The sequence below is a fragment of the Garra rufa genome, chromosome 20, assembly GCF_049309525.1.
Source record: "Garra rufa chromosome 20, GarRuf1.0, whole genome shotgun sequence".
In the NCBI taxonomy this organism is placed as follows: Eukaryota; Metazoa; Chordata; class Actinopteri; order Cypriniformes; family Cyprinidae; genus Garra; species Garra rufa.
In genome coordinates, this window is record NC_133380.1 from 2,587,674 (window position 1) to 2,612,502 (window position 24,829).

Sequence of the window (24,829 nt, forward strand, 5' to 3'; positions counted from 1 at the left end):
CATTGCATTTTTATAAGGTTTAAGTGCTTACAAGATTATTATGAACTTTCCATTCATCTGTGAATCCTGAAAAATAAAACATATCATGGTTTCCACAAAAATATATCTCAAATACTCTCTGACATATAGATGTGTTTTAAAAAGGCAAATTTAACTGACTGCGAGTGTGTTCATAAATTTGAACAAAACCAAGTGCATAAAATGCTAGTTAAACTACTTATTTCTTCTTGAATTTTTGTGGCTTTTTCTCATTTAGGGTCATTAGTGTAACCCTAAGTTTTGACACACAGATGTGTTTTGAAAAGGCAAATATGAGTGACTATGATTGTGTTCATAAGTACAACGTAACAAATAACACAAACTGCTTAAAACACTGGTTAAACTACTAATTTCTTCTTGAAATTCTATAACCTTTCCTCATTTAGGGTCATGAATGTAACCCTAAGTTTTGACACATAGATCTCTTTTGGAAAGGCAAATATGAGTGAATATGATTGTGTTCATAAATAAGTAAAATGTAACAAAAACACAAACTGCTTAAAACACTGGTTAAACTATTAATTTCTTTTTTAAATTTTGTGATCTTTCCTCATTTAGGGTCATGAATGTGACCCTAAGTTTTGACACATAGATCTCTTTTGGAAAGGCAATTTTGGGTGGCTATGTTGGTGTTAGGGGTCAAACCGAGCTCTATTGCAATTCGCCAAAAATAAGCACTTTTTTATTATTTGTATTTTGTACATTGTGTTTTTATAAGGTTTGAGTGCTTACAAGATTATTATGAACTTTCCATTCATCTGTGAATCCTGAAAAATAAAACATATCATGGTTTCCACAAAAATATATCTCAAATACTCTCTGACATATGGATGTGTTTTAAAAAGGCAAATGTGTGTGTTCATAAATTTTAACAAAAACCAAGTGCATAAAATAAGTTAAACTACTTATTTCTTCTTGAATTTTTGTGGCTTTTTCTCATTTAGGGTCATGAATGTAACCCTTAATTTTGACACATAGATGTGTTGCGGAAAGGCAAATATGAGTGATTATGATTGTGTAGAAGTAAAACATAACAAATAACACAAACTGCTTAAAACACTGGTTAAACTATTAATTTCTTCTTGAAATGTTGTGACTTTACTTCATAAGTAAATACATAAAATTTAACAAATAAAATACACTGAAATTACATAAAATAAAACTGTACAATATATTTAGGAAATTGTTATTTTGAATTGTAATAATATTTTGAATTTTTACTGTATTTTTGATCAAAGAAATGCAGTCTTGGTGAGCAGAAGAGACTTCTTTCAGAAACAGTAGTGTGTATATATGAGGTTTGTCAACTATACACATATATAAATCTCAAAATCAGCCCTTTTCTTGATATATTTTATGCATTGATGTCGTTTTTACTTTCATCCACTAATAATTATTTCCCCTCTTGTGTCCATCTTGGCTGCAGTCCACCCAAAGCGAGATGAACCCAAAACGATAAGACACAAAGCGCCATCCGATACGTTGTGAACGGAAGAGCTCTCCAACTCCCTTTGTGCTGCCGCAATGCATTCTGGGATGTTTTGTGGGAGGGTGGGTTGGAATTGGAAGTTGCCATTAGAGGGGTCCAGGGATCCCTGCCAACAGCGTCTGACAAGAAACATTTGTTTCTCATTTGGCCGGCGAGCTTGAATGAGTTGAGCGGATACTCGCATTTCTCCAGTTACAGGATCTGTCCCGTTCTGTTACGTTCCAAACGATGAGGAATTGGAGAGCACACAAAAGCCAAAAACCCCAAAACTGAGCCATTACTGACTGAAAAAGAGGCCGCATGGAGAGCCTCTGGCTCGACGGACGATTTCAGGGCCAAAACAGATAATATTTAGCAGCGAAATTCCACAGCAACGACGTTCCCTTTCAAGTAAAGGAGCGCAGGAATTGTTCAGTACAAATGATTCCTTAGAGAAGAGCGTGAATGAAAACACTGCTAAGTGTATTTGCCGTGTAGAAGATAAAAGTCGCGACATGAACGCTGTGTTCAGACATGATGCATTATGATTTCAGCACACATGTGATCCATGTGCATTCACTGTTGTTGATTTTAGAAATGCATGAAGAAAGGAGGCGAAATTCATTTCTTTGGAGTCTGGACACATCTGGCTTTAATATACAACAAGCGACCCCTGGTCTCACTTTAAGCCCCCGTCAGAGCTGTGGTCGCATGAGATGCTTTGCAAAATCTGTTGCCATGGCAACTCACCGTCATCAAGCGTGTGTATTTTTTTTTTTTTAAAAGTCTTTTCTGCTCACCGTGGCTACATATACTTGATCAAAAATACTGTAAAAATTTGAAATATTATTACAATCCAAAATAACAATTTTCTAAGTGAATATATTGTAAAATTGCATTTTATTTCATTTCAATGTGTTTTATTTGTTAAATTATGTATTTATTTATAAACACAATCATAGTCACTCAAATTTTCCTTTTCAAAACACATCTGTGTATCAAAACGTAGGGTCACATTCATGACCCTAAATGAGAAAATGTCACAAAATTTCAAGAAGAAATCAGTAGTTTAACCAGTGTTTTAAGCAGTTTGTGTTATTTGTTATGTTTTACTTATTAATGAACATAATCATAGTCACTCAAACTTGCCTTTTCAACACACATCTGTGCGTCAAAACTTAGGGTCACATTCGTGACCCTAAATGAGAAAAGGTCACAAAATTTAAAGAAGAAATTAATAGTTTTACCAGTGTTTCAAGCTGTTTGTGTTATTTGTTATGTTTTACTTCTATATTTATGAACACAATCATATTCACACAAAGTTGCCTTTTCAAAAGACATATATGTGTCAAAACTTAGGGTCACATTTATCACCCTAAATGAGGAAAGGTTACAAAATTTCATGAAGAAATTATTAGTTTAACTAGTGTTTTAAGCTGTTTGTGTTATTTGTTATGCTTTACTTCTTTATTTATGAACACAATCATAGACACTCAAATATGCCTTTCCAAAACACATCTGTGTGTCAAAACTTAGGGTCACATTCATGACCCTAAATGAGGAAAGGTCACAAAATTTCAGGAAGAAATTAATAGTTTAACTTGTGTTTTAAGCAGTTTGTGTTATTTGTTACGTTTTACTTATTTATGAACACAATCATAGTCACTCAAAGTTGCCTTTTCAAAAGACATGTGTGTCAAAACTTAGGGTCACATTCATGACCCTAAATGAGAAAATGTCACAAAATTTCAAGAAGAAATTGGTAGTTTAACCAGTGTTTTACGCAGTTTGTGTTATTTGTTACTTATTTATACACACAATCATAGTCACTCAAATTTGCCTTTCCAAAACAGATCTGTGTGTCAAAACTTAGGGTCACATTCATCACCCTAAATGAGAAAAGGTCACAAAATTTCAGGAAGAAATTAATAGTTTAACCAGTGTTTTAAGCAGATTGTGTTATTTGTTACGTTTTACTTATTTATGAACACAATCATAGTCACTCAAAGTTGCCTTTTCAAAAGACATGTGTGTCAAAACTTAGGGTCACATTCATGACCCTAAATGAGAAAATGTCACAAAATTTCAAGAAGAAATTGGTAGTTTAACCAGTGTATTACGCAGTTTGTGTTATTTGTTACTTATTTATACACACAATCATAGTCATTCAAATTTGCCTTTCCAAAACAGATCTGTGTGTCAAAACTTAGGGTCACATTCATCACCCTAAATGAGAAAAGGTCACAAAATTTCAGGAAGAAATTAATAGTTTAACTTGTGTTTTAAGCAGTTTGTGTTATTTGTTACGTTTTACTTATTTATGAACACAATCATAGTCACTCAAAGTTGCCTTTTCAAAAGACATGTGTGTCAAAACTTAGGGTCACATTCATGACCCTAAATGAGAAAATGTCACAACATTTCAAGAAGAAATTGGTAGTTTAACCAGTGTTTTACGCAGTTTGTGTTATTTGTAACTTATTTATACACACAATCATAGTCACTCAAATTTGCCTTTCCAAAACAGATCTGTGTGTCAAAACTTAGGGTCACATTCATCACCCTAAATGAGGAAAGGTCACAAAATTTCAGGAAGAAATTAATAGTTTAACCAGTGTTTTAAGCAGATTGTGTTATTTTCTACGTTTTACTTATTATGAACACAATCATATTCACTCAAATTTGACTTTTCAAATGACATTTATGTGTCAAAACTTAGGGTCACATTCATGACCCTAAATGAGGAAAGGTCACAAAATTTCAAGAAGAAATTAGTTGTTTAACTTTTGTTTTAAGCTGTTTGTGTTATTTGTTATGCTTTACTTCTTTATTTATGAACACAATCATAGACACTCAAATTTGCCTTTTCAAAGCACATCTGTGTGTCAAAACTTAGGGTCACATTCATGACCCTAAATGAGAAAAGTTCACAAAATTTCAAGAAGAAATTAGTAGTTTAACCAATGTTTTAATTAGTTTGTGTTATTTGTTATGTTATTTATAAACACAATCATAGTCACTCACAATGTGCCTACATTTCTGTGATCAAAGCTGGATTTTCAGCATCATTACTCGTTTTCAGTACTCTACAGAAATCATTCATAATATACTGATTTGCTACTCAAGAAACATTTCAGGTTTGAAAACAGTTCATATTTTTGTTATTTTGTTATTTTAGGATTCTTTGATAATTAGAGCGTTCAAAAGAACAGCGTTTATGTGAAATAAAAAATCCTTTGTAACATTATAAATGTCATTACAGTCACTTTAGATGAAAATCTCACTGATGTTACACAACAATATCGTATGTTTTTATGCTTTGCTGATTATAATTGGTCGGTTTAGTGCGTAACTAGTAGTGTAGCTGGTGTGGTCGACCATAACCACACTGCAAGCAATGGGATACAACAAACCAGAACGCTCTCATTATAATCAACCATACTGCTCTGCTGATTATAATGGAAGTGTTCTGCTTTTGCAGTTCGTCTCTCTCATTCATTTTTCTTCTCTACGCTTTCTATTTTTGCCTGTGTGTTGATGTATTATGTGTTCCATCACTCTCTCTGTTATTATAACAAAGGTAAGAGAGAGAGAGAGAGAGAGAGAGGGTGGGTATGTGAGAGATGAAAGCGTGTCAGTTACGCAACATCTTCCTCCTGCTCTGCTTTCTGTCTGGGAAGAAAAAAAATGCAATTACCGTCGGAGTCCCTGAGGCCTCGTCTCTCGTCCAATCAGAGCGCGGGACCACCACCATGACAACGGGTTACTAAGCAGAATCTCCTGACAGCAGGAATGTCAGCGTTGAGATGACGAGCGACGCTCTGCCTTCATTAACGAAGAGACCTGCTGTAGACGCGACATAATGATTAGGATGAAAACATTAATATTCTGTATTTAATGCATTATTTATTAAATGACAAAGCAAAAACTATTACACAAATAAACATTATCTGTATAAAATTAAAAAATAAAATAGAAATATACATCTCAGTAAGATTTTCAATGGTTTTTAAAGACGTTTCTTATGCAAAAATACAGAAAAAAACTGTAACATTGTGAAATATTATTTCAATTTAAAATAACTGTTTTCTATGTCAATATATTTAAAAATGTAATTTATTCCTTTGATACAAATCTAAATTTTCAGCATTATTACTCCCGTCTTCAGTGTCACATGATCCTTCAGAAATCATTCTAATATGCTGATTTATTATCAATGCTGGAAACATTGTTGTGCTGCTTAATATTTTTTTGGAACCTGTAATGCTTTTTTTTTAGGATTCTTTGATCAATAAAATTTTAAAAAGAACAGCATTTATTTAAAAAAGAAAAGTTTTCTAACAATATACACTAGTGTTCAAAAGTTTGGCGTCAGTAAATTTTTATTCTTTCTCTTTTTTTTAAAAGAAATTAATAACTTTATTCACCAAGGATGTGTTAAATGAATAAAAAGGATATAGCACAGATTTACGTTGTTAGAAAATATTTATATTTTAAATAAATGGTGTTCTTTTAAACTTGTTATTCATCAAAGAATCCTGAAAAAAGAAATATTTTTTGCATTATTACATTAAATCACGAAGGAAAGTATATAAAAAAAATGATTTTAATGAATTACACATTTTGATTTTATGTTGCCATAAATGAAAAACGCAGTGACACATCATTTTTTCTTAATTATTAAACATTTAAAACCATTCTGATGTCATGCTACGAATCTCTAAATACACGAACACTTCTTAATTATAGTTTTAATGTTAAAAATAGCTTTTTTTAGGATCAGGTCTGCTAAAGCCAGACATGCGTTTCTTTGCTTTTCTCAGAGGAATTTCTGCAAACAGACTGTCTGATCTCAAAATAACATGGTCCAGTCAGCATTTCTTTCTCTCTCTTTCTCTGTTGCTCACAGAAAAGTCTTTGTTTTTGCTAATTATATTTTCTCTGGCACCTTCTCTTGAACCCAGGACCACCCATGAGCCCCCGGAGTTTAAGCAGCAGCTCTCAGACAGGCTTTATGGATTATGACACATTCGTCTACAGGTGAGAAGTGATTATGAACAGAACGGGCCGTTTGCTAAAGGACAATCTTTTTTTAGGAGAAAAGTGGATATTAAAAAACTCCTCAAGTCTTTTGGGTTATGAAAGAGCAACATCAGAGTGATATGTCTCCTCTGATAGTGATAGCTGTTAATGAGTCCCTTGTTTGTCCTGAACAGTTAAACTGCCTGCTGTTCTGCAGAAAAATCCTTCAGGTCCCACAAATACTTTGGTTTTCCAGCATTTTTGTGTATTTGAACCCTGTCCAACAATGACTGTATGATTTAGAGATCCATCTTTTCACTCTGAGGACAACTGAGGGACTCATATGCAACTATTACAGAAGGTTCAAACACTCACTGATGCTCCACAAGGAAAAACCATGCATTATAAATTTTTCTTATTTTGCCTAAATACCCAATTTTTTTAAAAAGCTACAGAAGATACATGTTTTCCAGAGGACAAAATAAGTTAAGTGTACCCTGATCTTCCAATTCCAAAAGTTTTCACCCCCTGCTCTTAATGCATGCTATTTCCTTCTGGAGCATCAGGCAGCATTTGAACCTTCTGTAATAGTTGCATACGAGTCCCTCAGTTTGAAAAGATGGATCTCAGAATCTTAATTTGTATAATTTGTGGGACCTGAAGGATTTTTCTGAAAAACAGCAGGCAGTTTAACTGTTCAGGACCATAAAGGGAAACATGAACAACTATCACTAAACAAAAACACAACAACACAGTATTAAGAATCAAGCGTATGTAAAATATTTGTATATATTCAACTATTATATGTAAATGTCAGGCCAGTACTAAATAAACAATTACATGCATTTTGTATGATCCCTCTTATTTTGTTAAAATTATTAACATTTTGAAGATTCTGCCACTTTTGAATTCAAGTGTTTTTTTTTTACATTTCGATGCAGAAATAAAACTAAAATGAATCCTTCTCTTGTGATATGTCATGGCCTAGTTTGTGCATTTCTGGTTGAATGCCAAATGCAAATCTGACATAAGCACATCTCATAGGTACCTCAACTCAAATATTGGTTAGTTCTGCTTCATGACTGTTGAAGATCGCCTCACATTCCTCCTGACCTCCGACGGGTTTCTGCCAAGCCAGCGAGCTGTAATTACTGGGGTGGAGGCACTACAGCGAACTCTTTTTCCGGAAATCTGGGAATATCTTACCCACTTAACTGTACTTTGCTCAACACAACAAAAACAACAACTCTAGAGGAAAATAACAAGTGCAACGAGTGCCATGTGTTGCAGAGGAGAGCGAGACGTTCAACCGCGATTATTCAGAACTCAGCATGCATGCCGCAAACACATGGAACAGATCTGGGAAAAGCAATATCAAAGAGAAACCGGCCAGCCTGCGCTATTTTAAACATTTCAAACCTCGGGCTGGTCCTGTTCTCGCCAATAAAGAACGTCAACCGGTTTGGAGAGGCGGTCGGGTCATTTAGACGCCGTATGTGATGCATTTCGGCTGAATGGAAACAGATGAAAGTGCTCGGGTAAAACATAGTTCTCATAGCAGTGCTGGATGGTTAAACCGTGCCTTCCGTTCAACTCGGAAAGTTAAAAAAGCACAACAGAAGTAGGAAACTTTCATTGCTGGTCTTTCCGCAAGCGCACGTCAATTTAATCTAGGAAAATCTGAAGGGATACTGTCTGAAACTACAGCAAATCATGTTTAAAACATCACGTTTTCACCTTTTCCTTTGCAGTGAATGGGTGCCGTCAGAACGAGAGCTGATAAAAACAATATTCCACAAGTAATCCACACCACTCCAGTCCATCAGTTAACATCTTGAGAAGACAAAACCTTAAAAGCAAATCCACCATTAAGACGTTTTTAACTAAAATACCACATAGAGTCCATAATCCAAAATAACACAAAGAGGTCTGGTTTGAATCAGGAGAGAAATCTGCACTGTTTTAAAACAGTCCAAAACAGCTCTAAACAAATTTGGCTGGATTTTGATGCGAGAGACAACAGGAGATGGACTTTTTCTTGCTATTATGGATCATAGACTTGTATTTTAGTTTATACAACAGTTCTTTTCTGGTCCTCGAATCTGATTGGCTGATACGAGTGCGATATTAGAACAATATCAGCTTGCAGTTTTTCTAACAGCAACGCCCAAATCCACTGTCATTTTATTAATGATGCTGTTTTGTGTCACAGAATGTAGTTTTAAGAGGTTTTCAGCTGAGAATGTACTTGTTGATAGTTCAAATATGCAGTTTGTTAATAAAGATAACCTTTATTTTCAGACGTGTGAGCTCCAGGGCATCAGCGGGCGTCCAGCAGTGCAGAGCAGTCTCACCTCAGCCAGATCTTCTTTAATAAATAATATTTTATATTAAAAATAGTAGTATTTAAAAGTGGTTAGTATAGAGAAACAGTCAGAGTTTGTGATAGCATTGTTCTGCCATTAGATGGCGAAAAGATGAATCAGCAGTAAAGACTTTTATACTGAAAAGTTGTTGTTTCTTATTGATTTACACACTTGTGTCGTCAAATATTGTATTAATGCAATAGATGCGTAGATTCTGAAATATTACAAATTCAATAAATAATATGTGACCCTGGACCACAAAACCAGTCATAAGGTACATTTATTTGAAAATTAGGAATCTGAGGGTGCAAAAAAATCAAAATACTGAGAAAATCACCTTTAAAGTTGTCCAAATTAGGTTCTTAACAATGCATATTACTAATCAAAAATTACATTTTGATATATTTACAGTAGGAATTTTACAAAAAATCTTCATAGACATGATCTTTACTTAATATCCTAATGATTTTTGGCATAAAAGAAAAATCAAAAATTTTGACCCAAACAATGTATTTTTGGCTATTGCTACAAATATACCCCAGCGACTTAAGACTGGTTTTGTGGTCCAGGGTCACATATTTTATATTAAAAATAGTAGTATTTAAAAGTGTTCGTGATGGTGATTTCAGTTGCATTGTTCTGCCATTAGAGGGCGACAAGAGACTGTTTTTATGAGTCAGCAGTGAATACTTTTATACTGAAAAGTTAATGCTATAAACGGAAGTTACAGCTTGACACAGCAAACAAATGCACCGAGCTGCAAACTCACCCTTAACAGATGAAAGGATATTAACATTATGACAAAGATATCGCTTTCCTCAGCAGATATTAAAACTAAAGTTTATTTTGAATATGAGACCGATCTGAAGAATGAATGCTGCATCTCTCTCTCAGTTTTTAATACAGTAACACAGTAAGTTTTCAATTAAGTTTGCTCAGTTGTTAAACTGCCATCTTTAGATTTAAATTCGTGGTGGAAGGAAGTAGTTCTGCACAAAAAAGGGCTTTTAAAGACACTCCATTGTTGTTTCTTATGTATTTACTGTTGCATAAATGCAACATCACACTCGTAGACGTATATGGCTGTATATCGGCATGCTGTGATTACCTACTGTTGAATCATAGTATCTCGAATCTACTTGTGTGATATTGCTTATTTATACAATAGCTCTTTTTGGTCCTTGAATGTGATTGGCTGATAAGAGTGCAATATTAGAGTCCAGCAGAACTCCAACAGCTGTTTCTCTGTTTGTAATCGTATTGTATAATCGTAATCAAATTGTATGCTGTATATCAAAGTGCTGTCTTTGTATGTTTTATGATGGTTGTTGTTATTGTTTATCAAATTTTATTATTCAATAAATAATATTTTATATAAAAAAGTAGTATTTAAAAGTGTTAAGCACTGAGAAACGGTTGCAGTTGCATTGTTCTGCCATTAGATGGCGACAAGAAGTCCTGTTTTTATGAGTCAGCAGTAAAGACTTTTTATACTGAAAAGTTAAGGCTATAAACAGAAGTTATTTTTAGTTTCAACAACAGCTTAATGCAACGAACAAATGCACTGAGCAGCAAAATCACCCTTAACAGATAAAAGGACATTTATGTTATGACAAAGATAACGCTTTCCTCAGCAGATATTCAAACTAATGTTTATTTTGCATACGAGACCGATCTGAAGAATGAATGCTGCATCTCTCTCTCAGTTTTTAATACAGTAAGCTTTCAATGAAGCAACTCAACGTTCGTTGGAATTAGTAATGTAGGCTTGTGCTCCGCTTTTAAATTGTCAACATTATATTTGGATTTGCGGCGGAGGGAAGTAATTCTGCACAAAAGAGGACTTTTAAAGACACTCCGTTGTTATTTTATTTACACAATCGTACAATTTGAGAGCAATCTAAAGAATGAATGCATCTCTCCCTCATAATACCAGTGTTCCTTCGTTACTCGTTCTAAAGTAATGTTTTGGAATTAGTAACGTAGGCTTGGGCTCAGCTGTTGAACCGTCAAACTTTTATTTGAATCCGCGGCAGAAGGAAGTAGTTCTGCACAAAAGAGGGCTTTTAAAGACACTCCATTGTTGTTTCGTATGGGTTCACACACTTGTGTCGTCAACATGTTGCATAATTGCAATATCACACTCGTAGATGTGAGATATGCCGTCTTAATGACAGATTTGTTGCACCTTTTGTCTTCTCAAGATGTTAACTGATGGACTGAAGTGGTGTGGATTACTTGTGATGTTTTAATCAGAAAACAAAGGATGAGGAAACAAACTCATCTACATCTTGGATGCCCTGAGGGTGAGTCATTTTCAGGACATTTTATTTTTTGCCAAAACATTCCTTTGACCAATGGTTTCAGACAGACAGTGGGGCGTTTCCGCATTCGACGGTTCTGATTGGTTCAGTCACATGGAGGCCGTGTTGCTGTGGTGATATTGTGTGAGAGAGAACAGGACTCTCTTTGAAAGACTCAAGTGTGTGTGTGTGTGTGTGTGTGTGTGTGTGTGTGTGTGTGTGTGTGTGTGTGTGTGTCAGTGAGTTTACATTGCCTGGCTGCCATCAACCCACGGAGCGGATCTCGGAAAATTACTGGCTTACAGCTTTATAAACACAGCGACTGAGGGTGACCTCTGAACAAACACACTGTACAGTACAAGAACTCAATGAAGCTATTTTAGGGTACATGCAAATTATGAGGCCCAGACGCACAAAAACACACCAGAAGTCTCTCAAAATCACAGACGCTTGGGTAAACAACAGTTTGGTTTGCTACAACTACAACTGATTTTTCAATCGAAGAATTGTCTTCTTATGGAAGAAACCTGAACTTAAACTCTCTGGTCATTTTAGACTGAATTTTTTTATGTTTTTCAAATTTTAAAGGCTAAATGGTCATAAAAAAAAATTGTCACACTTGTGTTGTTTGCAGTCAAAAATGACCGCTATTGGAAATGAATGGGAGATACGCGAAAATACGAAAATACAGAAAACTTTTGTTGTGTAAAATCTACAAATCATTCATGACGTAGAAAAAGAGTGCACAACAATGAGGGGATGACACTTTAAAATATCAAGAGTGCAAAATAAACACACCTTACCCAAATACACACATATATGAACTACAGAGACTGTAACACAAAGCGTGTTTTTGCAAATACGTGAAATAAAATCAATAATTTGGCCAAAAATGCAGTAAAAACATGGACACCAAGGAAGAGGTTACACACTAAACACACACAACACACTATTATACACATACAAATGAACTGGTGTGGCTGTGACAATATGGCAAAATTGAGCCAGAAGACTCAAATAAGAGGTTGAAATCAGATTGATTAACCTCTGATGAAGTATTACTGTTCATTTTTTTACATTTAGTTGAATTTTGGTGTTATGAGGAACAAAATGTCTTTTTTCTGTGTTCAGGTTTGACTGTAGTAAAATTGTAGCAAAAACTGACATTTCAAACCAAAATTTCTACAAACAAAAAAATCTAAACCTTCACAAAAACTTGTCTTTGAAAATGTCTAAATATATATCTAAATCCACTACTTAATAAAAATAAGTCAATGGAAGTGCAGATGTTTTTGCTCCCACCAGATGGCACCAATCTGACTTTAAATTTTTTTTTATTTTAAAGGCATTGTCTCTATTTTAACATGAAATACTGGCATAATTGGAAAGTAATATAAAAATTTTAGAAAATACATTTCATGCATTATTTTTAATGGGAAAAAAAATCTATCATAATTATTGCATAAACATTAATTAGTACCATGAAATTCTCTCAAAATACAAAATAAAAAAATTTACTGAAAAAAAAAATTACATTTCAGGTGTTCGGTCACAATTTCAGGAGTAATTTCAAATTGAATAATACTAGAGGGTTAAAAAAAGTGGCTGGGTTAGGATTAGGAACTAAAATTAACCAAATAATAAATTTACAATCAAATTTTCTGATGATAATAATTATGATCATTATAGTTAACTAAAACTCTTAAAATGACACAAAAACATATTTCAACTTCAATATTAAAATGAAAATAAATAAATAAATAAAAACGTGCAATATATAATGATGCACCTATGATGTTTTATAAGGCTGTCTAGTTAGGTTTCGGAACAGATTTTTTGAATCAGATCTTGAATATCCAAAGCATCCTCAAATAAATCAAAGATGGAACAAATCGACTGAGTTTCCTCGCTGACGTTAGTCACACAGACGGGAGTTAAAGAGTGAATCTGGGTTTAACAGTTAAGCACATGATTGCATGTGAAAATTATACTGCTGCCGCTGGGAAGGGAGGAACAGACGAGATGCACGACGCAGGGGTGTGTGTGTGTGTGTGTGTGTGTGTGTGTGTGTGTGTGTGTGTGTGTGTGTGTGTGTGTGTGTGGTCTGCTGACAGAGGGGAATTCCAAACCTGGGATTAACTCCGGCTGATGGAGGGCCAGCGTGCAAAGGACGCAGGAAGGAATGCATTACGGCGGAACACAGAAAGCGTGTAATTATAAGCTGCATGCTGGAGAAAACACACACACACACACACACACACACACACACACACACACACACACACACACACACAGAGTTGGGAGTGTTTCAAAGCATGCAAAAGTACATGTAAAAAAAAAAAAAAAAACACAAACATTCCCTGTGGGAAAATCTGAAATATACACTTTCACTGTTTACTATTATATTTAGCAATATGGTTTTTGTGAAATGTTCAAAAATTATTTTAACAATAATATTCTTAGTTACGTTTTCTGTAAGTATCAGCTTTGTCTGCGGCGTTTCTTTAAAAATCCTGAAGAGAAATAAAAAGAGTCACAAAGGAGTCAATAGTTAATAGCTATAAAATGAACCTCAGACCATTTAAATTAAAAGAAAAATGCTATGGAAGCTTGCAAATTTTTATTATTTTATTTTTATTATCTCTAGTGAAAAATAAACATACTATAATGCATTTATTTCATGTTAAGCATACTACAAATACATGTACATACTATGTACTTAAAAAACACCCTGCAGTTGTACTTTTATTATACTAAACTGGTATATTTGAAGTCTGCTAAATTGGAACAACTAATTTTGTATTTAATGCACTTTAATTGTGCGAAAGTAGTGCTGAAGTCCAACTAAAGATACACTTAAGAATAGAACTAAGTGGAACTATTGCAAGTATATTTTAGGTACACTTTAAATATTTTGCATTTAAAGACAGATGTTATTTAAATATCATACAATCTTATCATACATCAATAGTGACATTAAAACATATTTTACGCTTAATATTAATAAATGTGCATTGTGTGCACATACTCCAAATAAAGTTTAATTACAATTTTTATATCAGAAAGATTTTTATATCTTGAGCGATATGTCAGTAAATATGGTAATAGACTTGAACTATGCTTAGTATATAATAAATGCATTTAAATCTATTACTTTTTTACTAGGATATATCTCACAGTTCTTAGAATTGTAAGATTTGAACTTGAAGAATTGTATAATAAAAGTTGCATTTTGTTTTCTTGTTTTTATTCCATGGTGGGGAGCAAAAACAATTATTGCAAGATATAAACTTTGATATAAATTTCGAGTTTATGTCGAAATTCTTAATTTTTTTCTCACAATTCCTCTTTTTTTCTTCTGAGAAAGGGCGAATTTTAAGATGTTAACTCGCAATTCTGAGATTTAAACTTACAGTTCTGAGAAGAAAAGTCAGAATAGTGAGATAAAAGTCATAATTACCTTTTTTCCATGTGGAAAAAAAGAAAGGAAAAACACTGCAAGAAAATAGAATTCAGACTGAGTTTATATCTTGCAAGAAAAAAGGTCAGATTTGAGATATAAAAAAAGGCACAATAATTTTTATTTGTGCGTTTTCTGTAGAGCTGTTTTACAGCTGAAATTGAATTAGTTCCATAATTCTGTTTATTAATGTGATTGCAAAGCTTTGTATAAAGTGTTATAGAATTAAATGTGACTTGACTTTGAATCTTGGCCAATTTGAGCACAGTTTGCGACATTGAGATGTGAAGCATGTGAGATTGCTGTTATTTTTTAAAGATAGGACAATATTTGGCCGAGATACAACTATTTGAAAAATTGGATTCTGAGGGGGCAAAAAATAAAAATACTGAGAAAATCGCTTTTAAAGTTGTCCAAATGAAGTTCTTAGCCATGCATATTACTAATCAAAAACTAAGTTTTGATAAATTTACGGTAGGAAATTTACAAAATATGTTTGTCATATTTTCATGTCATAAAATCATTCATTTTGACCCATGCCATGTATTTTGGGCTACTGCTACAAAAATACCTGTGCGACTTTTGACTGGTTTTGTGCTCCAGGGTCACATATAAATCACAAATCTTGGGATCAATGAGAAACAAGCGAGCATTTAAAGATCTCACATGTGAGGAAGGGTCACTGAACTCGGTCAGACGGACAGCAGATGCTTTGTGCTTTTCCTCCGGATCCATCATCACCTCGTTTCCCAACGGCAAGTTTGTGTAAATAATCGTCAGCCGTTGAGTAATGCTGCTCAGAGTTCCCCGTCACACTGTTTACTAGGCCATAGTGCTGCTCTGTGTGTGTGTAAGAGGTTTGGGAGTGTCTGCTTTCACTCTTTCATCATCCAATCTTTTCTGTGTGCTGAGAAAGAGGAGTTTTCGAACAGTTTAAGCTCTGTCGCAGAAGTAAAAATACCATTTAGTGCTAAAGTATAAACTGTGAGATTATTAATGATGACATGCTTCTGTAGATGACATTCAGTCAGCGTGACCTGAAAAGAGACAGAGAAAATAGTTACCATGGAAACACTGTTACCATGAATTTGCTTCATAAAACAACTGACAGCCTAATTGAGCAGCTGATATTTATAGAAATATGAACATTAAATTCTCTTTCGAAGAAGCATGCTGTAGTTTTTCAATCTTTTACCATTTCTGAAATGTTCTTTTAATGTAGTTTAAAATGGCACAATGCAATTTATTATCATTGTTTTTTTCATGTACAGGTCAGTTTTAACTTTTTGCATCCATAACTTGCCTTCTTTCAGACCAGTTGAAAGAAAACATCTATAATACATATTTAAGTCTTTATTTTATTGCACCTTATTTATTTGTGTCTGTAGATTTTACATTTTCATACAATTCTTTAAAAGTTTTTTTACTTCACTTCAGCAGCACTTACATCCACCAAAATTTAGAGTTTTATTCCTATCAATATTCCAAAGGTTTTTACTGAAGGGTTTGTTGTTCATTCATATATCATTCACCTGTTGTTTTTTTTAATAACATTCCTAAAAACACGGTGAAAATGTATGTTTCACAGTTTTTTCTTGAAAAAAAAAAACCCAATATCCCTTTGCTAAAAATCTTAAACCTCAAATTTTAAAATCGAATTTTAAACCTGGCTTTATCAAACGTTCAAATTTAACATGGATTATGGCATATTTTTGCCTATTTACAAAAAAAACAAAAAAAAAACAAAACTGTCTTTAAATATCTTTCAAATCACTTACAAATACCAAACATAGCAGTTTTATTCCTGTCTATATTCTGAAGGTTTTTACTGAGGGGGATGATCGTATATCATTTGCTTGTTTTTTAAATAACGTTTTAGTCCTAAAGAGATGTCAAAACAAGAGTTTTTTTCATTATGTTTCACAGTATTTTCTGATTTATGGAGCGATAAAAAGAGAAATACAAAATATTTAAAAACTATTGTCTTTAAATATCAGCAGCACTTACAAACACAAAATTTAGCAGTTTTATTCCTGACTATATCCTGAAGGATTTCACAGAAGGGTTTGTTCATATATCGTTTGTTTGGTTTTTTATAACATTTTAGTCCTAAAAATGTGACAAAACAGGAGTTTATCGGTATGTTTCACAGTATTTTCTGATTTATAAATAATAAAAAGAGATATCCAAAATCCCTTCTTTAAAAACCTTACACTCTAATATGTCAACAAAATCAAACAATAATTTTGAACTTGGCTTTATCTATTTTTCAGATGAATCTTCTGGAAATTAATGAAAATTATGGCATATTTAAACATAACATTTCAGAAAACTTGGAATAAAACAATTGTCTATAAATATCTTTCAAAGTTTTTTCCTCCACTTCAGCAGCACTTACAAACACAAAATTTAACAGTTTTATTCCTGACTATATCCTGAAGGATTTCACAGAAGGGTTTGTTCATATATCTTTTGTTTGGTTTTTTATAACATTTTAGTCCTAAAGAAGTTACAAAACAGGATTTTTTTTTTCGGTATGTTTCACAATATTTTCTGATTTATACAGTGATAAAAAGATATCCAAAATCCCCTCTTTAAATATCAACAAAATCAAACGAATTTTGAACTTGGCTTTATCCATTTTTCAGATGAATCTTCTGGAAATTAATGAAAATGATGGCATATTTAAACATAACATTTCAGAAAACTTGGAATAAAACTATTGTCTATAAATATCTTTCAAAGTTTTTTCCTCCACTTCAGCAGCACTTACAAACACAAAATTTAGCAGTTTTATTCCTGACTATATCCTGAAGGTTTTGACAGAAGGGTTTGTTCATATATCGTTTTTTTTTTAAATTTTTTTTTATAACATTTTAGTCCTAAAGAAGTTACAAAACAGAAGTTTTTTCGGTATGTTTCACAGTATTTTCTGATTTATGCAGTGATAAAAAGAGAAATCTAAAATGCCTTCTATAAAAACCTTTAGCTCTAATATGTCAACAAAATCAAACAAGAATTTTTAACCTAGCTTTATCCAATATTCAGAAAAATCTTCTGAAAATTAATGCAAATTATGTCATAATACTGCATATTTTAACTTGTAATAAAACAATTATCTATAAATATCTTTCAAAGTTTTTTCCTCCACTTCAGCAGCACTTACAAACACAAAATTTAGCAGTTTTATTCCTGACTATATCCTGAAGGTTTTGACAGAAGGGTTTGTTCATATATTGTTTGTTGGGTTTTTATAACATTTTAGTCCTTAAGACGTGGCAAAACATGAGTTTTTACCTTATGTTTCACAGTATTTTCTGATTTATGGAGTGATAAAAAGATATCCACAATCCCTTTTGTAAAAACCTTAAACTCTAAAATGTCAACAAAATTAAACAAGAATTCTGACCCTTGCTTTATCCAATTTTCAGATTAATCTTTGGAAATGAATGCCAATTCTGGCATATTAATGCATATTTAAACATAACATTTCAGAAACTTTTAATAAAACAGCTGTCTTTAAATATCTTTCAAAGTTTTTCCTCCACTTCAGCAGCACTTACAAACACAAAACTTAGCAGTTTTATTCCAGACTATATCCTGAAGGTTTTTACAGAAGGGTTTGTTCATATATCGCTTGTTTGGTTTTTTATAACATTTTAGTCCTAAAAATTGAGTTTTCGGAATGTTTCACGGAATTTTCAGATTCATGCAGTGATAAAAAAAAGAAATCCAAAATCTCTTCTGTAAAAACATTTAACACGAATATGTCAACAAATTCAAACAAGAATTTTAAACCTGGCTTTATTCAATATTCAGAAAAATCTTCTGAAAATTAATGCAAATTATGTCATAATACTGCATATTTTAACTTGTAATAAAACAATTATCTATAAATATCTTTCAAAGTTTTTTCCTCCACTTCAGCAGCACTTACAAACACAAAACTTAGCAGTTTTATTCCAGACTATATCCTGAAGGTTTTTACAGAAGGGTTTGTTCATATATCGCTTGTTTGGTTTTTTATAACATTTTAGTCCTAAAAATTGAGTTTTCGGAATGTTTCACGGAATTTTCAGATTCATGCAGTGATAAAAAAAAGAAATCCAAAATCTCTTCTGTAAAAACATTTAACACGAATATGTCAACAAATTCAAACAAGAATTTTAAACCTGGCTTTATTCAATATTCAGAAAAATCTTCTGAAAATTAATGCAAATTATTTCATAATACTGCATATTTTAACTTTTAATAAAAAAATTGTCTTTAAATATTGTTCAAAGTTGTTTTCCTCCACTACAGCTACACTTGTAAACACCAAACTTAGTAGTATTGTTCCTGTCTATATTCTGAAAGTTTTTACTGAAAGGTTTGTTCAGATATTGATAGTTTTTTTTTCCACAAAATTTTATTGATTAAAAGAGAAATCCAAAATCCCTTCTGTAAAAACCTTTAGCTTTAATATGTCATCAAAATCAAACAAGAATTTTGAACCTGGCTTTATCCAATTTTCAGTTTATCTTCTGGAAATGAATGCAAATTATGGCATATTAATACATATTTAAAACATTTCAGAAAAGTTATAATAAAAAAATGTCTTTAAATGTCTTTCATAGTTTTCTCCTCCACTTCAGCAGCACTTACAGACACCAAACTTAGCAGTTTTATTCCAATCTATATTCTGAAGGTTTTTACTTATTTTATTTTTAATCTATTTTTTTTAGATAATTTTACTCTTGAAAAACACTATGAAAATGCATTATTTCAGTATGTTTCACAGTATTTTCTGATTTATGGTATGATAAAAAAGAGAAATCCCAAATCCTCTATCAAAACCTTTAACTTTAATACATCAACAAAACCAAGTGAAAATTTTGACCAATGTCTAGAATAATCTTCTGAAAAATGATTGCACATTACAGTATATTTAAACATAACATTTCAGAAAACTTGCTACACAAACTTATGCTTTTTAATCAGCTGGAAAAGTCTTGCTTTAAACATTTAAAACTGCAGCTGGAAAAGGCCTTGTTTCTCAATTTGAGTGTAAAGCGTGGACACGCATGGAAAGCGATAGCTTTGGGAAGCTGACATTAAACGCAGGAGGAGTGTCTCCTGTCGTGAATGGAGACGTATTTGGGTTACACGGGGAAGAACTGATTTACACAATGTGCTGTACAATCCCATGACATGTAAAGCTCAGAGGCGCGCACACACACGCGCTCGCTACGTGGAATGAAACCGGTATCCTCTGAGTCCTCTGTTGCCCTACAATGGATCTGAAAGCGGCCGTGTCTCTCCCCGCCCCGTGAACCGCTCTTTCCCACACTTCATAATTAACCAATGAAAAACGAGCCGCACAGGAAACCCGAGACACAAACCTGAACTTTTCCTCCCGAGTCGCTGTTTGGTCACCTGATCCGGCCGACCAATCGTACGTCACGCCTCCTCTGATAAGAGCGGCCTGACCCAAGCATCTATTCATGTGTGTGACATAATGAACCCGGCTCATTTAGTCTGTTTGCCGACGTGTGTTTTTCCACAGTAAATGTTTCATCAGTGAAAGGTCACAGGTCACGTGTGTAAACGTTGTATGTTCTGCTGCGAGACCCTTATGGCTCACAGTAAAGTTTTTAAAATCATATTTTCATTTACAAGACTAGTATTATCATATATTATCACATATATTATGTATAATTAGGTTGGCTTGAGAAAATAAGCTTCTTTGTATTATTTTTTATGAGACTGAAATTTCTGAAAGCTCCTTCTAGAGCTCTTCAGACTGATCTCACTTAGTGTGCTCTATCATTTCAGACTGATCCGACTTATAGTTTTCATAAAACTGAAGATTAAAAATCATCAAAATCCCACAGACTTACATTGAGGGAATGTTCAAATGAGGCAACACTATTCAAACTCCAACTGTCAAAATTCAAATCTAAACTCCCACAATCCCTTGAGACTCAATCAAGTTTCACTTCTATGAACTATTTCTAATTCATTCAAACTTCCATTCGATCTGATATTTATCATCTATTGAACTACCTAGCTTAGCAACTACAATCATGCTATTAACTTGTTAATCATGCTAACAACATGCTAGTAACTTGCTTATCATGCTAGCAACATGCTAGTAACTGGTTAACCATATTAAAAACTTGCTAATCATGCTAGAAACATGCACATCATACTAGAAACAGGCTAGTAACTTGTCAGTCACGCTAACAACATGCTAGTAACTTGCTAATAATGCTAGAATCATGCTATCATACTAGAAACAAGCTAGTAATGTCAGTCATGCTAATGACATGCTAGTAACTTGCTAAAAATGCTAGAATCATGCTATCATACTAGAAACAAGCTAGTAATGTCAGTCATGCTAACATGCTAGTAATTTGCTAATAATGCTAGAATCATGCTATCATACTAGAAACAAGCTAGTAATGTCAGTCATGCTAATGACATGCTAGTAACTTGCTAAAAATGCTAGAATCATGCTATCATACTAGAAACAAGCTAGTAATGTCAGTCATGCTAATGACATGCTAGTAACTTGCTAAAAATGCTAGAATCATGCTAAACATACTGGCAACAAGCTACTAACTTGTCAGTCATGCTAACGACATGCTAGTAACTTGCTAAAAATGCTAGAATCATGCTAAACATGCCGGAAACAAGCTACTAACTTGTCAGTCATGCTAACGACATGCTAGTAACTTAAATCATGCCAAAATCATCCTGGTAACTTGCGAATCAATCTAGAAACATGCTAGAAACATGCTAGCGAGCAGCTAATCATGCTAGAAACATGCAAGCAGCTTGTTAATAATGCTAGAAACATAATAGCAACGTTAAAAACTTGTCAATCATGCCAGAAACATGCTAGCAACATGCTAATCATGCTAGAAACATGTTAACGACTTAATCATGCTAGAAAAATGCTAACAACTTGCTAGTCATGGTAAACAGGCTTGGAACCTGTGAATCATGCTAGAAACATGCTAGAAACAAGCAAGCAACTTTGCTAATCATGCTAGAAACATGTTAACGACTAGTTAATCATGCTAGGAACATGCTAGCAACTTGCTAATCAAGCTAGAAACATGATATTGACATGAACTTCCTATCAACTTGCTAGTCATGGTAAACAGGCTTGGAACCTGTGAATCATGCTAGAAACATGCTAGAAACAAGCAAGCAACTTTGCTAATCATGCTAGAAACATGTTAACGACTAGTTAATCATGCTAGGAACATGCTAGCAACTTGCTAATCAAGCTAGAAACATGATATTGACATGTTAACAACTTGCCAATCATGCTAGAAACATGCTAGCAACTTGCTAATCATGCTAGAAACATGCTCGCAACTTGTTAATCATGCTAGAATCATCCTAGCAACATGTTAGTAACTGGTTTATGATTCTAGAAACAAGCTAGTAACTTGTCAGTCATGCTACCGACATGCTAGCAACTGGCTAATCAAGCTAGAAACACTCAGTTCTTAGTAACTGATTTGATGCTTTCATTCTCAAGTATTCGTCACGTTTTCTGTCAGAGACACTGACAATGAACACGGTTTAATAAATAAACAGCAGTAGGGTTGCCAGACATTGCGTAATCCGCTTCTGAAATAAAGAAATCAATCGGAGTGTTTGAATACAGAAGCACGCTTGCATACTCCTGCTTTATATCTGTTTTCATCTGTGAAGATTTGACACAAACGTGCTCAACAACCATGAATCCATGAAATAACAAACACCAGTCTACAAACGGATAAAAGCAGGAAGATGATGATGAAACAAACGTTTGATGGAATAATTCAAGTCCTACTATTGAAACTTCAAACTTTTGTTGGCAGCGGCTGACCGTCTCTAGGCGCATCCGTGAGACAGTTGCCATGGCGCCGGACCGCCGTCTCCGAGATGCTGCGGCGACAAAGCAGACGTTCATTTTCAACTGTCTGACATAAAAAAGATGGATAAAAGATAAACAACCAGTGCATCTTTTTAAAGTCTTGACTGTTTCTCCTAGACAGCAATGAGATTTATTTATTTTTTAATTCTGGTTAAAGTTTGAGTAATTTTGTTTGTTTTTGTCATTTTTATGTTTTTTATAATGTCTACATAGTTTTAATTATTTTCATTTCAGTTTTTAATATTTTATTTAAATACTACTTAAACTTACTTAAACCAAATTAAAATTGTGTTTTGAATGTTTTTAAGTTTAAGTTTTTAAAAATACTTTATTTCACCTTTTAAATTTTTTTCTATTATTTTAGTTTTAAATATCAATAATCACTATTTAAATGTGCATTTGGCATTTGTTTAATTCTTTTTTTAATGTGTATTTTTTAAACAAATTTTATGTCATTTTTATTAATTAATTTTAATTTTAAATAATAATAATAACCCTGCTGTTTTTAAATGTGCATTTGGCATTTGTTTATTTTTATTTATTTATTTTTGTGTATTCTTTAAATAAATTTTTATGTTTTTATAGGTTTGTTTTTTTATAATGTCTACATATTTTATTTATTTTTATTTTTTAATATTTTATTTAAATACTACTTAAACTTACTCAAACCAAATGAAAAATGTGCTTTGAATGTTTTTAAGTTTAAGCTTTTAAAAATATTTTATTTTACTTTTTAACATTTTTTAATAACAAAAATTTATTTTTATTATTTTAGTTTTAAATATCAATAATTACCCTGCTCTATTTAAATGTGCATTTGGCATTTGTTTAATTCTTTTTTTATGTGTATTTTTGAAACAAATTTTTATTTAATTTTTATATACATTTTAGTGACAAAATTTAAAGACTTTAATTTTAAATAACAATAATAACTCTGTTTTTAAATGTGCATTTGTTTATATTTGTTTATTTATTGTATTCTTTTAATTCATTTTTATTTCAGTTTTAGTTTTAGTTATTTTGGTACATCAGGTTTACCTTATTTTTTATTTAGTCAACATAATTAGTAACAAAATTGAATTAAATTAATTAAAAAATGTTATGCTTAATTTTAACATTTTTTTAATAAGAAAATTATTATTATTATTATTTTATAATAACCCTGCATTTTTTTGTGTGTATTTTTTAAATTAATTTTTTATTCAGTGTTTTATGTAAAAATTTCATTTCAATTAACATTTTACTAACAGGACTTTAATTTGAAATAACAATAACAACACTGCTATTTTTAAATGTGCATTTGGCATTTATTAATTTATTTTTTGTGTAATTTTAAAATTACATTTGATTTCAGTTTTAGTTATTTTGGTACATCCGTTTTAATTTATTTATTTAGGTAAAAAAATTTATCAACAAAATTTAATTAAATAATTTTAATTTTTAATAAAAATAATAAAAAATAGTTATATATTATAACTAAAATAAAAAATATAAATATATATTATAAAGTATATTTTATTTTATTGTGCCAAAAAATTTACTCTAGTAATATTGTGGGTTTTTTACACATACAAACACCATCATATGTCCTTTAGAAGATGTAAATACTCTAGTTGTTACTTCTATTTCTAAAAAAGAAACATCTGAGACAAAGCTCTTCCTTAAAACAACACTCTCCTGAGATGTAAGCTGCAATATCCAGCATTTTCCTGAGGGACGACACACTTTAGTGCTCCACGTCTCCTGTTACAGTCAGATTGACAGTGAAATCCCTGCTGGAGACGAGTTTCCAAAGTCACATTGAGAGCCGTTCCCAGTGGCATTCAGTCAGTGGCACACCTGTGGCTCTAGTGTGTGTGTGTGTGTGGGTCACAGCTGCCATCATTCTCCCCAAATATCCCCCTGTTTCTCATCCCTCTTTCTATTTTTATTGCCGCTCCGTCCTTCAGGAGTCATGGCGACGCCTGCGTCATCACTCCAGGTGCTCTGTGGGCGGTCGCCATGGTTACGGCGGCGGGATTCCGCCCAATCGGGCGCCGGCGGGAGTCGCGGGGAGAATCTGTGTCTGTGTTTCAGGAAAACACGCGTCACGTGATGTTTTTCCAGCAGACTGTGAATCAATCCCGCTATCCTGATTCTGTCGATTGCGCACGAGGATTACGGATGAAAGTGCTTCTGCTGGTGCTTTTCTGTTAATAAACAACAAGGTTAATTTGCATATCGTCTCATAACGCAACTAATTAAACTGACTGCATG